Source organism: Periophthalmus magnuspinnatus, chromosome 17, assembly GCF_009829125.3.
Source record: "Periophthalmus magnuspinnatus isolate fPerMag1 chromosome 17, fPerMag1.2.pri, whole genome shotgun sequence".
NCBI classification, from domain to species: domain Eukaryota; kingdom Metazoa; phylum Chordata; class Actinopteri; order Gobiiformes; family Gobiidae; genus Periophthalmus; species Periophthalmus magnuspinnatus.
The window spans coordinates 8,298,023-8,315,718 of record NC_047142.1 but is presented as its reverse complement, the minus strand read 5'-3'; positions in this window follow the sequence as shown (position 1 = coordinate 8,315,718).

Here is a 17,696-nt window from a genome sequence, read left to right as displayed (position 1 = left end):
AGTCTGACAGCAGCAGTTACAGAGAGAGGGGCGACGGTTTTTCAATAGAAAGTGAATTGGAGCCGAGTCGATGGAGCCGGGAGGTTAGCTGTGTTCAGAGATATATACAGTCTATCTTGTGATGTGTTTTGGGTACTAAAAACAAACGATTGTCACAGCTCCAGCCCATCTCAGCCTCTTCCCTCCGTTTGTTTATCGTCTGTCGTCCTTTGAATACTTAAAAAACTCCACCGAGCACTTGAGTTGAATGTTCCTCATTAGAGCTTTATCCCGAGTGCGTTTGTCACACGTGTCGCGGCGCCGCTGATGGTAACGGAACGTAATCACTCAAAAGTCCATTAAAACACGCCCGCTAATGTACAAACACAGTCGTTTATCAGCGCTGCGAGGGGGGCTTATGAGGCTCTTAATGTGGCGGGACAGAGAGGAGAAAATGCGCTCTTAATTTGGCGGGATGACAAAGAGGCTGCAGGAAAGAACACGCTCTAATTATAATGTCCACGGTGAAAAATGAACTGGAGGGAAGTCAAAAGCAGGGAATGTTCAAGAGTTTCAAATAAAGGCCTGTACCCCAAGTATTTGAGCAAAGAGTGTCTGGCCCCAGTACATAAAGTGTACATATGGAATTTTAACTGTTAGTATCATAGCAACCAAAGAACCAATCCAGGACAAGGCTGTTGAAGGTAATGCCCCTTCCCGCCCATTTTAATACAAAAATGATGAGTCTGACAGCAGCAGTTACAGAGAGAGGGGTGATGGTTGTTCAATAGAAAGTGAACTGGAGCCAGAGTGGATGGAGCTGGAAGCGCGCCCATGATCACTTCCTGTTTGGAACGTGGCGCCGAGCAGGTTAGCTATGTCTATTTATATTTACAGTCTACGGCCCAGTACAGACATATTGTATAAGCAGCTCTAATAATAAAGTGTTTTAATCAGTTATGTAAATATATAAACTCATTTAAACTCATTGTGGTGAATAATTAAGATACTCTGAATGTATAAGGCAAGCAAGGAGTACATTTCAACCATTGCAAACTATTTAAAATGAACTAATCTGTTTCTAAGACAGTAAAAATCAGGTACTGCACCTTTAAAACATGACTTACTCCAAAACAACTGAACAAGTAAATAATTGTATTCCTTCCAAAATGATGAATGGTCGAATCTACGGTGAAGTATAAGCATTTGTCTTTGTTGTGAGATGGACTGAAAGGGCATCTGATCCAAAAAAATCTAACAACTCACAGTGTTCCTGGTTCATTCTGGTCACGCCCACAGACTGTATTTATCTCTGGACATATCTGGCCCGCTAGCTGCCACGTTCCAAACAGGAAGTGAACGTGGGCGCAATAAACTCCAGTTCACTTTCTGTTGAAAAAACATCACTTTCTCTCTGTAACTGCTGACAGATTTGTCATTCTGACCTTAAAATGTTGACTTTAACCCGCGTTACGTGATCCCGAGATTTTTATTTCACTATTTTGTCCATAAAACAAGATATGAACATTAATAACAAACAAATCAGGTGTTCCCGTTAGCATTAGCAACAGGTTTGATTGACAGCGTTGCTAAGCGGTTGCCCCTTGCCAAACCAGCGGTGTTACTTTCAACAGCCTCGCTCCTGATTGGCTCTTTGGTTGCTATGATACTCGCGCTCGGATTTCCAAATATGGAACTTGGCTCCAGATTAGGCGCTACAACTGTTAGCCTTGACTGGCTTCGTTCCATGGTGAGTGAAGAACGCAACTTGCCCCAGGACAGAATAATAGAGAAATAGCGGCTCATGTAAAGAGTTAAAAGAGGTAGAAGTGTCTTGCCCATGGACACAGGTTGCAGCTCGTTGCCACATCTGACTGACTTTAAAAAATGTGACTTCATAATCGGGAATGTGGTGAGGGGAATGTGTTGTGTTTTAATAAAAGGCCGATTATAATGAAATGATCAAACGTGTTGGACTCAGTGAATCACAGGCTATCACAGATCACAGCCACAACACTCTCTGCCAAATACACTAACAAAAGAACAGAGAGAGAGGGGACGGAGGAGAGGAGAGAGGGAGAGACAGACAGACAAATACACTAACAAAAGAACAGAGAGAGAGGGGACGGAGGAGAGGAGAGAGGGAGAGACAGACAGACAAATACACTAACAAAAGAACAGAGAGAGAGGGGACGGAGGAGAGGAGAGAGGGAGAGAGAGACAGACAAATACACTAACAAAAGAACAGAGAGAGAGGGGACGGAGGAGAGGAGAGAGGGAGAGACAGACAGACAAATACACTAACAAAAGAACAGAGAGGGGACGGAGGAGAGGAGAGAGGGAGAGACAAATACACTAACAAAAGAACAGAGAGAGGGGACGGAGGAGAGGAGAGAGGGAGAGAGAGACAGACAAATACACTAACAAAAGAACAGAGAGAGAGGGGACGGAGGAGAGGAGAGAGGGAGAGACAGACAGACAAATACACTAACAAAAGAACAGAGAGAGAGGGGACGGAGGAGAGGAGAGAGGGAGAGAGAGACAGACAAATACACTAACAAAAGAACAGAGAGAGAGGGGACGGAGGAGAGGAGAGAGGGAGAGACAGACAGACAAATACACTAACAAAAGAACAGAGAGGGGACGGAGGAGAGGAGAGAGGGAGAGACAAATACACTAACAAAAGAACAGAGAGAGGGGACGGAGGAGAGGAGAGAGGGAGAGAGAGACAGACAAATACACTAACAAAAGAACAGAGAGAGAGGGGACGGAGGAGAGGAGAGAGGGAGAGAGAGACAGACAAATACACTAACAAAAGAACAGAGAGAGAGGGGACGGAGGAGAGGAGAGAGGGAGAGACAGACAGACAAATACACTAACAAAAGAACAGAGAGGGGACGGAGGAGAGGAGAGAGGGAGAGACAAATACACTAACAAAAGAACAGAGAGAGAGGGGACGGAGGAGAGGAGAGAGACAGACAAATACACTAACAAAAAAACAGAGAGAGAGAGGACGGAGGAGAGGAGAGAGGGAGAGAGAAATACACTAACAAAAGAACAGAGAGGGGACGGAGGAGAGGAGAGAGGGAGAGACAAATACACTAACAAAAGAACAGAGAGAGAGAGGACAGAGGAGAGGAGAGAGGGAGAGAGAGACAGACAAATACACTAACAAAAGAACAGAGAGAGAGGGGACGGAGGAGAGGAGAGAGGGAGAGAGAGACAGACAAATACACTAACAAAAGAACAGAGAGAGAGGGGACGGAGGAGAGGAGAGAGGGAGAGAGAGACAGACAAATACACTAACAAAAGAACAGAGAGGGGACGGAGGAGAGGAGAGAGGGAGAGAGAGACAGACAAATACACTAACAAAAGAACAGAGAGAGAGGGGATGGAGGAGAGGAGAGAGGGAGAGAGAGACAGACAAATACACTAACAAAAGAACAGAGAGGGGACGGAGGAGAGGAGAGAGGGAGAGACAAATACACTAACAAAAGAACAGAGAGAGAGGGGACGGAGGAGAGGAGAGAGACAGACAAATACACTAACAAAAGAACAGAGAGAGAGGGGACGGAGGAGAGGAGAGAGGGAGAGACAAATACACTAACAAAAGAACAGAGAGAGAGGGGACGGAGGAGAGGAGAGAGGGAGAGAGAGACAGACAAATACACTAACAAAAGAACAGAGAGGGGACGGAGGAGAGGAGAGAGGGAGAGAGAGACAGACAAATACACTAACAAAAGAACAGAGAGAGAGGGGATGGAGGAGAGGAGAGAGGGAGAGACAGACAGACAAATACACTAACAAAAGAACAGAGAGGGGACGGAGGAGAGGAGAGAGGGAGAGACAAATACACTAACAAAAGAACAGAGAGAGAGGGGACGGAGGAGAGGAGAGAGACAGACAAATACACTAACAAAAGAACAGAGAGAGAGGGGACGGAGGAGAGGAGAGAGGGAGAGACAAATACACTAACAAAAGAACAGAGAGAGAGGGGACGGAGGAGAGGAGAGAGGGAGAGAGAGACAGACAAATACACTAACAAAAGAACAGAGAGAGAGGGGACGGAGGAGAGGAGAGAGACAGACAAATACACTAACAAAAGAACAGAGAGAGAGGGGACGGAGGAGAGGAGAGAGGGAGAGACAAATACACTAACAAAAGAACAGAGAGAGAGAGGGGACGGAGGAGAGGAGAGAGGGAGAGACAAATACACTAACAAAAAAACAGAGAGAGAGGACGGAGGAGAGGAGAGAGGGAGAGACAAATACACTAACAAAAGAACAGAGAGGGGACGGAGGAGAGGAGAGAGGGAGAGACAAATACACTAACAAAAGAACAGAGAGAGAGGACGGAGGAGAGGAGAGAGGGAGAGACAAATACACTAACAAAAGAACAGAGAGAGAGAGGACGGAGGAGAGGAGAGAGAGAGAGACAGACAGACAAATACACTAACAAAAGAACAGAAAGAGAGGGGACGGAGGAGAGGAGAGAGAGAGACAGACAAATACACTAACAAAAGAACAGAAAGAGAGGGGACGGAGGAGAGGAGAGAGAGAGAGAGAGAGACAGACAAATACACTAACAAAAGAACAGAGAGAGGGGACGAAGGAGAGGAGAGAGGGAGAGACACATACACTAACAAAAGAACAGAGAGAGAGGGGACGGAGGAGAGGAGAGAGGGAGAGACAAATACACTAACAAAAGAACAGAGAGAGAGGGGATGGAGGAGAGGAGAGAGGGAGAGAGAGACAGACAAGTACACTAACAAAAGAACAGAAAGAGAGAGGGGACAGAGGAGAGGAGAGAGGGAGAGACAAACACACCAACAAAAGAACAGAGAGAGAGAGAGAGAGACCCCCCCCCTCTCCTACAATGGAGAGGGGGGGTCAGATCACAGCCATACACACTCTGCCAAATACACTACAACAACCGAAGAGAGAAGGGTGGGAGAGGGGGAGCAAGAGCAGAAGGAGGGAGATAGAGGAGAAAACGAGGAAAGAGCGAGGAGAGAGAGAGGAGGGGAGATAGCGCCAAATTCTCCAACAACAGTGAGATGGAGATAACAATCCAAAATGGCGCCGCATGTGGTTGCCCTGTTGTTCTGGTTGTATATTTTGTATTTGTGTCAAAGTGTGTTGTTTTGTATTGTTTGCCTCGCATGCCCTTATTTTTAATGGTGAAAGAGAGAGTGAGAGGAGGTGGAGAGGTCTTGTACAGGGTCGTACTACAAACAGTGAGCAGGGCCGGTCCAGCCTATAAGCTTAGGGCCTCGAGGCCACCAGAGGGCCCCTAGAGCCTGTACACTGGATTTGATAGTTTTTTCGCAAAGTATACAGTGCTCAGGTGTGTATACTAGTCAAAATATCCCTCTAGTGGCTAAATATGTGCTGCCTACATTTGTTTTTGTGTCGGGCACTGGTGCGGACAGCTCCATATTTACACCTGTGCAAGGGCCCCCTTTCCCTCGAGGTCCCTCGAGGTGTGCTGAGGCAGCAGATTTGAGTGGCTGTTTAGACTAAAAGTTGGTGAAGCTAAGTTTAAGTGAAATATTGGACAATGCTTCACAAAGGAACCAGAGGTAGTGGAAAGAGGTACTTTTCAGAGAGGACTGAAAATATGTCACGACTTTACACCATGACACCATGGGACCTGCAGGAGAAAACAGTGAAGCTGGACCATTATAATCATGCAGACAGAACATATATCAGAATGACACGAGGACAACATGTGAGTCTGTTTATTACACTGGCTGTTTTTATCCTTTTGTGATCTAAACCCTCAGATGATGATGATGATGATGATGTGAGAGTAGCTGTACCAGGTGACGTCTGTTGTCAGATTAACATTGATTATGGAAGAAACCTCTTTGTCACATCTGCTGGACGAATGAACGACCTGCGAATGATTACTGATTGTGTTCTAAATGGTCATTAATATGCAAATTTATGACAAATATTTGCTAATTTTGCAAATGTATGTCACGTAACTCAACTCTGTATCCAAATCCTGACAAACAACAAAATAACATGATCCTAAAATCAATACTCCCTGTGGTTTGTTCTTTGAAGTGACCATTATTTAATGTTCAGTCCAATGATCATCATTTATAATTATCAAATACGTCACTAACTTGGGTCACTGCTTTGTACTTCTTGAGTATTGTGATTTTGCAGGCTAGGATCGGCCCTCACGGTAAGGAGGGTTTGAATAGTGCCCAGGAAAGATCGCTAGAATTCTCAAACATGCACAGGTGACATCTAAAGCCTCTTCAGGTATGTTTTTTGGTGAGGGAACAACATTATAACATGGTAGAAAGCTCCAAAAAGTCAATTTAGCAGAATACTTGCTCTTTAAATGAACCTTGTCGTGCCTCTTCTGTGGACTCCGCGTTCCTGTCTCTTCCTTTAGCGTCTATCTCCTCTGATCCTGTGTGAAGTGTTCAGAAAACACCAAACACAAGTGTATCTCCACAGCACAGGGACTGCATGTTAGTGTGTTAGCGTGTTAGCGGCACAGATCCGACAGGACAGAGCTGAGCGGGGCACAACACTGTGTTAGCGCCGGATCTGTCGTTAGCATTAGTTGCGCTAAGAAGAAAGCATATGGTCCGGAGGAGGTAAGGTTATCGTTAGCTTCAAAACCAAACACTAGATTTGTGTTGGAAACATTCAAAGAGTTTGCATGGATTTGGATCACAAGACACAGGTTTCTGCAGTATCCTGTGTATGTAGGATTTTTAAGTCCATGGAACAGGTTTTCATGTTTTTCTAATTCTGACTTGGTTTGGTGGATAGTACCTGTGCTAAATATTTATCATAGTTTACATCAGTTAAGTGTCAGTTTGTGAAAAAAATATTGAAGAAAAGTACAAAAAAAATACAACAAGTAGCTCTGAGTTGTAAAGCAGGATCCCTCGGCCTCTGTCATCAACATTGAAAACTCCATCTAAAATACACAGATAATATAAGGAAGACATTTTTCTGACAGTTTAAACCTTCATTTAACTAAATAAGTTTGGGCCCTTGTTTACATTACGGTTGCTCGGTTACAGTTAAGAAATTACCTCAGTACAGTTGAAACCAGAAGTTTGTGTATATTATAAAAAAAAGACACACACACTTTTGTTCTTACTGCCTGACTAAACTTTTCCTGTTTTAAGTCAATTTTAGGACAACATTTGAGTTCATTAGAGACACACAGCTGTGGATATTTGAAGCACACCTGAAACACACTGTTTCTTTGTGTAAAATCATGGGAAAGTCAAAGGAAGTCAGCCAAGATATCAGGAAGTGAATTGTGGACTTGCACTGGTCTGGTTTATCCTCAGGTGCAATTTCTCGATGCCTGAAGGTGCCACGTTCATCTGTTCAAATAATTATACACAAATATACACACCACGGGAATGTCCAGTCATCACACCGCTCAGGAAGGAAACAGGTTCTGTGTCCCAGAGATGAATGTGCTTTGGACAGAAATGTGCAGATCAATCCAAGAACAAAAGCAAAAGACCTTGTGAAGCTGCTGCTGAAGCTGGTAAGAGTGTGTCATTATCCACAATGAACCAACATGGGCTGAAAGGACACTCTGCAGGAAGAAGACATTACTCCAAAAGAAACAGATTACAGTTAGAAAATTCACACAGGGACAAAGACCTTGTCTTGTGTGGGACTGGGCTGGTGCATTTCACAAAATAGATGCATCATGAGAAAAGAACACACTGTGGAAATACTGAGGCAACATCTCCAGACATTAACCAGGAAGGTAAAGTTTATGCACAAATGTGTCCTCCAAATGGAAAATGACCTGAAGCATACTGTCAAACTGGTGACAAAGTGGCTTAAGTATAACAAAGTCAATGTTTTGGAGTGGCCATCACAAAGCCCTGATCTTAATCCTATTGAAAATGTATGGTCAGATCTGAAAGGCATGTGTGAGCAAGGAGGTCTGCAAACTTGGCTCAGTTACACCAGTTCTGTCTGAAGGAATGGAACAAAATTCCTGCCAACTATTGTAAGAAACATTTGACCCAAGTCACACCAAATACCAAATACTAATGAAATGTATGTAAACATCTGACTTTGAAGAAAGTCATGAAAAATTGCCTAAATCCTTCCCTCATTATTCTGACATTTAGCAAATAGAAATCATTTTGTCAATCCTCATTGACCTAAAACAGGAAAAGTTTAATCAGATTTTATGTCAAACAGTGAGAAAAAAAAGCATATGTGTCTTTTTATATAGTGTATGTAAACTTCTGGTTTCAACTGTAGGTCAGATGTGTTGCCCGACTAAAGGACTAAACCAGGACTAAACCAGGACTAAACCAGAACTAAACCAGAACTAAAAGAAACTAAAAGAAATTATTAATAGAAACGTAGGAGGAGGAGCAGGAGGTCTAAGCTGAATAGCCTGATGTGATGGACTCCCCTCTGTCTCTTTCTTTTCTTCTCTCTCCCCTTACCTCTCTCTCTCTCACACTCTTTCTTCCTCACCTTCCCTCTCTCTCTCTTTCTCTCTCTCCTGGGACCCTGTCTGTATCTCTGTCGTTTCACCATATGTCCTGATCAGAGGAGAGAGAGGGTCTAATTAGCAGATCTCTGATCCTCAACAAACTCAAGTTCAAAAGGAGAAAGAGAAAAGCAGGAGGGAAAGGGAACGAGAGAAGTAGAGATGGAGGGAAGAGAGGAGAAAGAAAAGGAGAGAGAGTTTGATTAGAAGAGTGCTGATCCGCGAGAAACTCAATTCCAGAAGGAGAGAAGAGAGAAAGAAAGAGGGAAGAGGGAGTCGAATAAGCAGAACTCTGATCCTCCAGTCACTCCAGCCTGAAGAGTCAAAACACTCCACTCAAGAAGAGAGAGAGAGAGAGAGAGAGAGGGAATAGGGACAGAGGGAGAGAGAAAGAGGGAAGAGAGAGAAAAGAGGGAGAGAGAGGAAAGAGGGATGGAGACAAAGGGAGAAGAGGAAGAGAAAGGGAAGAGCGAAAAAGAGAAGGGGGGGGGGGGGGGCATTAGCCTGAACCAGGACTAAATTAGGACTAAACCAGGACTAGACCAGGACCAGACCAGGACTAGACCAGGATCAAACCAGGACTAAACCAGGACTAGACCAGGACTAGACCAAGATTAGACCAGGACTAGACCAGGACTAGACCAGGACTAGACCAGGATTAGACCAGGACTAGACCAGGATTAGACCAGGACTAGACCAGGACTAAACCAGGACTAGACCAGGTTTAGACCAGCACTAGACCAGGACTAGACCAGGTTTAGACCAGGACTAAACCAGGACTAGACCAGGATTAGACCAGGACTAGACCAGGACTAAACCAGGACTAGACCAAGACTAAACCAGAACTAAACCAGGACTAGATCAGGACTAGACCAGGAATAAACCAGGAGAAAACCAGAACTAGACCAGGACTAAACCAGGATTAAACCAGGACTAGACCAGGACTAGACCAGGACTAGACCAGGACTAGACCAGGACTAGACCAGGATTAGACCAGGACTAGACCAGGACTAAACCAGGACTAGACCAAGACTAAACCAGGACTAGACCAGGACTAGAACAGGACTAGACCAGGACTAGACCAGGACTAGACCAGGACTAGACCAAGACTAAACCAGGACTAGACCAGGACTAGACCAGGACTAGACCAGGACTAGACCAGGACTAGACCAGGACTAAACCAGGACTAGACCAGCATAGACCATAATAGACCATAGTGCCTTCCCTGTGGTCCTTTCGTGACATTAACATCACATTATAAACAGAGTGATAAGAGCAGCAGTGACCAGGAGATGATTCTCTGCAGCGTTTAATTAAAGCTGAAAAATAAATATGGTTGACATTTTGTAAGGGACAACGCCTCAGAGTTTAAATCTGCTCATCGACCAAAGACGAGACACACTGGACGATCATAAGGCTCAATATTTGTAGATCAGAGGTTCGGAGAGTCCTGTCGAAAGCTCTGACTCTCCCATAGAGTACTGTTTCAGCTGTTTACGCTAACAAGATAAGAAGCTAGGCTAGGCTAAGATAGTGTTAGGATGACCATCAGTTTGTGAAAAATACCATAGATTGAATAAAGACGTGGACTAAGTGAATCGAGGCTAGAGCAGTTATAGGAGCGAATTTGGAGCTGAGTTTCATATCTGGATTCTGACTGTGAGTATCATAGCAACCGAAGAGCCAATCAGGAGTGAGGCCGTTGAAGGTAACACCCTTTTCCACCTGCACCGCTTAGCAACGCTATCAATCAAACACTGGCAGGAGCAACCTTGGGGAAAGAAGGTGCCTGATCTGTCTGTTATTAATGTCCATATCTTGAATCACAGACAAAATAAGGAGGGTGATAGTTTAGAAGAAAAAAGTATAGAAAGTGAATTGGAGCCAGAGTCGATGGAGCAGTTAGCGCACCCATGATCACTTTCTATTTGGACAGTTGCAGCTAGCGTGTTAGCTATGTCCATTTATATATACAGCCTGTGATTAATTTGTGCATGTTTGAGTAATCTTTATTCTCCTGTATTCAAGACGTCACTGCTCCGATCTACCCTGGTTTTCACCTCAACCGGTACACGCCCACTGTGACGTACATGCCCACTGTGACGTACACGCCCACTGTGACGTCCACGCCCACTGTGACGTCCACGCATACTGTGACGTCCACGCCCACTGTGACGTACGCACTTCCTTTTTCCCTTTTATTTTCTTTCTCGGTGATACTCGTAGGATTCGGCAGTGTCTCGTAGTCAAAAAATCTGCTGCTCGCTAGTGTGATGTGCAGCTGTCCATAGGGGGCGCCGACAGCATGCTTTGTTGTGATGACGTTTACGGCGACGTCAGCTCCCATTGGACACCGCATTTTTCAAACACGGAAGTCAGAAGATATGTTTCTTTTATTAAGTCGTTCTTGATGAATGTTGATTTAAAATGTCCAAGTTATAACATAATGATCCACAGGTGTCACAGATTATAACTACAGAGCGACACAAACACAATATGTCTGTTTTTTGTCTAAACTAAAGCTTTAACCAAATATTATCACACACTCTCTCTCCTTTCACACACTGTTATCTTATTTTGCTCTGGTTTCGCTTGGATGCTATCTGCGCTAATGCTAACGACCTGTTTAGATTAACTGTCCACACCTTCAAATGGGCTAATGCAAAACAGAGAGAGAGAGAGGAAAAGAAGGAGAGAGGGAGGGGTAACAGATGGAGAGCAAAGGGGAGAGAGTGAGAGAGGAGATAGAGGGGAGGTTAAAGGAAAGGAGAAGATAGAGAGAAAAGAAATGAGAGACAGAGAAAACAGGGGTGGGAGAAAGGGAGAAATAGAGAGGGAGAAGAGAGATGGGGGTAGAAAGATGATGATGAGAGAGGAGAGAGACAGAGGGTAAGAGAGGATGTTAAGAGAGATAGAGAGGAGGGGAGAGAGAGGCTGCTCTGTTTTCTCTGAAGTGAATGTGACTGTTTGAACATTAATAACTATAATTGGAGCGTCTGACAGATCTGGAGAGAGAGAAAAAGAGAGAAGGAGAGAGAGAGTTACCCCCCTCCTCTCCTCTCCTCACCCCAGGCAGGAGAGCGGGATGAGGAGGGGGCCTGTTGCTACTTGTGGACTGCAGAAGAGTCACATGTTCATCATACGTTTTCATATTAAGAGGGAACTGACAATAACTGAAGGTTGGGTCTCCTCCACGGGACAAAAACAAATCATCCATTTTAATATAAGAGCTGCTCCCCCACTGTTCAACACAACACAAACACGATTTACACGTACGAAATAACCCAAAACATGCACCGGGTCAAATGCTCCAGCTGCGGTAGTCCTGAGCAAGACCAGTGTTCCTGACAGAGATGTTGAAGGATAGGTAAAATCCTTCAGGTTTAACCCAGAGACACTGAAGGATGGGTCAAATGCAGGTTTATTCCAGAGATACTAAAGGATGGGTCAAATGCAGGTTTGACCCAGAGACATTGAAGAATGGGTCAAATGCAGAGGAAACATTTCCCTACAGTGAACTCACTTTTTCTCTGTCTGTTTCTCTGTCGCTCTCTCTTTTTCTCTCCCTGTTTCTTTGTCGCTCTCTTTTTCTCTTTCTCTTTCTATGTCTCTCTTTTTCTCTCTGTTTCTCTGTTGCTCTCTCTTTTTCTCTCTCTCCCTCTCTCTTTCTCTCTTTGCTTCTCTGTCGCTCTCTTTTTCTCTGTCTATTTCTCTGTCACTCTCTTTTTTTCTCTCTGTTTCTCTGTCGCTGTCTCTTTTTCTCTTTCTCTCCCTCTCTCTCTTTCTCTCTCTGTTTCTCTATCACTCTCTGTTTTTTTCTCTCTGTTTCTCTGTCGCTTTCTCTTTCTCTCCCTCTCTCTCTTTCTCTCTCTGTTTCTCTGTCGCTCTCTTTTTCACTCTCTGTTTCTGTCTCTCACTCTCTGTTTCTCTCTCTCCGCCCGGAGCGTTCATAAATCATTTCCCTTTTTCGACTGAACCTTGATCACGTCTCGCTTGTTTATCAGCAGCATCGTCCTCCATGTTGGATCAGATAAACGTCGGCCATATTGGATCTGATAAACTCACTGTGCTTTGACTCTATATCTCTCACTTATTGTGGATTTATTGCTTCCTATTCAACAGATTCAATGAAATGAATTTGTATTAGCGACGAAACTAGACAAAACTACTCAGTGCGCTGCAATCTAATCTTAAAGAGGAGGTATTATGCAAAATGGACTTGAGGCTTTGGGACTTTTTGGATCTTTTTTACCATGTTATAATGTTCCCTCATCAAAAACACATCTGAAGATGATCTTAGATGTAAGATCCTGTACAAGGCCCCGCCCACAAGCTTACATCACCCATGCCCCCCACATGACAATTTTTCTTAAAACAAAGCAGGATACAAAGCAATACGCTACAACTTCACAAATCTGATGTGATGTGCAGTAGTTTCATTAGCAAGATGCATGCTGACTGTGTTGTGAATGCGCTCTGAAGGGGGAGTGACTTAGCGCAGGGAGCAAAGGGAGGTGAGATTCAGAGCATCAAAGACAAAAGCAGCCAAAACAAAGGGAAAATCATTTGAATGCGTTGTTTTTGGTGAATATGGCATTTTCAAAACAATACAAGGAAACATGTAAGCTAAATATATTATGTTAGCAGTTAATACTCCACAGAAGTAAAATAGCCCCTCTTTATATTCTTCTTTCCATTCTGTCACAAACGCTTTAATAACAAACTTCATATAAAATCTCTCTCAAAACGTCCGCACTCACTAACACACCCGCTAACATGCGCGCTAACAGAAGCTAACCCCGCGTTCTGCTCCCGCTGCTCCGCTGATGATGGATAGGAGACGCACAGATGTTACAGGAAGTACCTCATTGATATCAGCTCCAGGGGTCAGGGGTCACTCGCTCGCCCGGTACTCAGTTCCTCATTTTTCACTGGTACAGAATGGCGCCCCCTAAAGCGTGGTCGGAGCACAGGTTTGATGGATGAGTCGGCTCGCCGCAGTGGGAGGTCTGACTGTCTCACCCACAACATCAGGACGTTAGTTTTAACACAACTGCAAATAGGTCATGGGTTCAGATCCCAAATACTGTGGGTTTTTTTCTGTTTACAGGTTTAACCCAGAAACATTGAAAGGATGGGTCAAATGCAGAGGACACATTTGGGACCATAGTCAACCTAAAATCCTTAATTTAAATTTAGAATTGCACTGATTGGACACTTCAAAATCAGATTTACTTTTCTATACTGAGTTGTTCAGTCTGACGTCAGCTCATGGAAAATAATCAACGTGTTTTCTAAAAAGAGAGCGCAGAGTTAAACACATGGAGCTAAGATTATAACTATGACAGAAAGTGTATGAGGTGGAGGTGAGACGCTAGGCTAAGATAGCATGAGCGCTGACCGGCGGTTAGTAAAATATAATCCTATATTATGTAAGATTATTACTACATTATTGACAGATTTGAAGTTTGAGCTTAAACATACACTTCTGAAAGGTAAGTGTCTCTTGTTTGATGAATGAGGAACAAAATCAAAGTTAGAAAACAGCCCTAAAGTTTCTGGTTCACTTAACAACTTCAAACCCAAGTCCTCAAAATGGCGTCCATCACAGGAAAAAGTATGAGACCATGGCCGTGTTTCAATTCCATACCATTCAATGTACTATTTGAAGTACCCAGCTGATGAAGGGTACTCCTCTGTGTAGCTTCTGTCAGCCGCAAAGGTCGTGCTAAAATCAAAATCAGAAGACTTTTATTGCCATAGTCTGTGAACACAGTTCACAAACTAGGAACTTGATACGGTGAAAAAGTGCTTAAAAATCAAATTAAATACTTAAAGGGAGAAATATGTACAACAGCAGCATCAGAACAACAGTGCAAAGTGGCTTATTAAAGTGACCGGTGTTATAAAGTGTCCAGTTTTGTGCAAATATTATAAAGTGTTTATTGACAAACAGCAGAGGGGAAGAAACTGTTCTTGTGGCGAGAGGTTCTGGTCCCAATGGACCGTAGCCTCCTGCCAGAGGGAAGTGGCTCAAATAGTCCATGTCCAGGGTGAGAAGTGTCAGCTGCTATACGGCCTGCTCGCCCCCGAGTCCTGGAGACGTACAGGTCCTGTATAGATGGAAGGCTGCAGCCAATCACCTTCTCAGCAGAGGCACAATGCGCTGCAGTCTCTGTCTGTCCCTGGCCCCAGTGAACCACACAGTGATGGAGGAGGTGAGGATGGACTCAATGATGGACGTGTAAAACTGCACCATCATCTGGACCGGCAGCTTGCCTTTCCTCAGCTGCCGCAGGTGGAACATCCTCTGCTGGGCTTTCTTGATGAGGGAGCTGATGGTCGGCTCCCACTTGAGATCCTGGGTGATGCAGGTCCCCAGGAAGCGGAAAGAGTCCACAGTGGTGATGGGGGAGTCCGTCAGGGTGAGGGGAGGCAGGGGGGCTGTGACTGTCCTGAAGTCCACGATCATCTCCACTGTCTTCTGGGCGTTGAGCTCCAGGTTGTTGCTGCTGCACCAGGACACCAGCCGGTCCAAAATGGGACAGGCCTATGCCATGGAGCGTACTTCAACCTCTGTCTGTGCTCTTAGGTTGCTAACATTACAACTTATGTTGCAGCCATGACAGCTGCTGACTAATGACGTAAAGGTGTAAAATGGACATTGAAATAATTACAGTTTTATTTTTAATTCTTTATTATTTCATAGAAGAAGAGTCAAGGTTTCATCATTGCAGCCGTTTATTTATGTTTAGATTGAATGAAGAAAGGAATTATTGTTTCCCTTTGAATATAAATGTCAAATATAATGTTTGTCATGATCCGCACCGTCCGCTCCTAGTTTTCCTCCTGTCCTGCTCTTTCCCTCCCTCACCTGCCGGATCTGGGCTGGGCTCCTGGCTCCTCCTGCGCGCACCTGCAGCCCATCAGCGCAATCACCACCACCTGCTGTGTATAAGAGGAGCCAGGACTAGACACTCGGTGCGTGATCGTCGTCGTTCCTCCGTTCTGTCGTTCCTGTCGTTGTCTGCGTTTCTACCTTCTGTTTGGTGCCGGATCCTACGTGTGTCTTCGCCTCGTGTCCTGTCTTGGTCTCCAGCTTGTTTCCCGTCACCTGCCCTGGCTCCCACTCGCTGGATTACTCCTGCTCGGTCCTTCTTGTTCCCGCGCCTTGTCCTGTCATGCTCCGGCCCTGGATGTCTCCTGCCCGCTCTGGACTACGCCCGTCTGGCCTGCCTCCCGCTCCCTGTCCCCGTTTGTGATTTATGAACTATTGACTATTAACTCTGCACTATTGTAAATAAACACCATAAATCTGCCCCGAGTCTGCACTCTTTGGTCCACTACACCCTCCGTTACGACAATGTTATAGGTGATTTTTCCAATTGTAGCTGGTATTACACAAGTTAAATATACCTTGTTTCTCCCGTAGAAAAAGTCATGTGCGGCGCATGATGGGACATAGCAGCGGGCGAAGTGTGCTCAGATGCATGCTTCGTTCAAGGCCGATCTCCATGGAAACTCATTTGTCGGCCGCATTCATGAGGTGCATGAGATGGGCCAGGCCTTGATGCCAGAAGTGAGAGACATGGCCTATGAAGGCCTTTTAAAAATGTACAAAAGTAACTTTTCTGGTGGAGGCTCCAGCACCTGCGTGTCCCCATGGAGATTCTATTGCATTTCCTAAAATGTTTCACAGTACAGGATTAAATGTCACACTCGACACCACCAGGTCAGAGCTGAGTATCCAGGTATTTTTGAGTAAAAACCTGAGAATGAAAAAATAAAAGATAAGAAGATTTGTTTAATGCCATAGTCTGGAACATGGAGGCTTAGACTTTAATCAATCAGTTTACTGACATAAAGCATCTCCATGGAGACAAGCAGGCAGACCCTGAACAAGAGTTACACAGAGCAGCTTTACAGAGTTCCTGTTGAGTGAGTGTGTTGTTAAAGCATCAGATGATCAGACCTCATGTATATGAGCTGCACTGGGCTCAGAGCCAGTGTGTCCTCTGGCTGTGCAAAAACACATTTATTTTATTTATTTATTTCACGACAAACTCGACGCTGGAGCTGCAGTGGAGCGATGGAGGCGACTCCATGTTGCCATGGAAACCGCCAAGGCCTCAGGTTAAACTAATTTTCTGTAAAAATATGAAATGCAGCAAAATGTGATTTAGCCACAAAGAACAGGCCAAACAATGGAGTCGAGATTTAGAAAGACTGTCACCAGCAAACTTTGACAACTATGTGTCCCCGTGTGTCAGATGCCCTCCCTGTGTGTCAGATGCCCTCCCTCTGTGATGTCTGTGTGTGCATTTCAGAACATATTTGTAGAGGTCAAACTACAGGGTAAGACCCCAGTGGACAAACAGGGAGGGCATCTGACACACAGGGAGGGCATCTGACACACAGGGACATTTCAGAGCTTGTTTGCAGAGGTCTAAACTGCAGGGCTACCCACTCTGCCGCTGCAGACAGGTGAAAGTTTGCTCCGACAGATGTGAGTTCTCTGTGACATTTACATGACCTTTACAACACGCTCTAATAACCTCTGTTCTGTCTCTCCTCCATGAGCCCTCCATCCTCTCTCTTACTTTCTCTCTATTGCTTTATGATGCTTGCGTCTTTGACATTTGACCTTTGCTCATCTCTCTTCTTCCTCTCTCTCTCACCTTCTTTTCTCCCCTCCCTCTCTCACTCTCTCTCCCCTTGTCTCTCTCCTCCTTTTCTCTATTTTTCTTCTCCGCCTCTCCTCTTTCGCTCCCTCCGTCCCTCCCTGCCTTGTTCCTGTCAGAGGAGCAGTTTTGGTGCAGGCATTTATCTAAGTGTGCTTCTGCGCTCTGTAAATCTACAACACATCTCTGCAGAGCTCAAACTCACTGTTCCACCTCATGACATCATCAGGTGGTGAACCAGACATTCTCCTCTGGGTTTTTAAAGCCCACATACCTTTACAAACTTCATTCTGATGATTACACCTCAAACTGCAGCTACAGCAAACCAATTCTGACAGCTACTATTGTTAGCCTAATGTATAATTTTTACTCAACAAACAAGTTCATTTCAATGTCTGTAATGCACAAATAGTAAAGTAAATGAGAAGAAAACAGTTATAACATCGTCAAAAGCTCTGAAAAGTCCATTTTGCAGAATAGGTCCACTTTAATATCTTTCATGACAATTAAATTTACCCTCCTGAT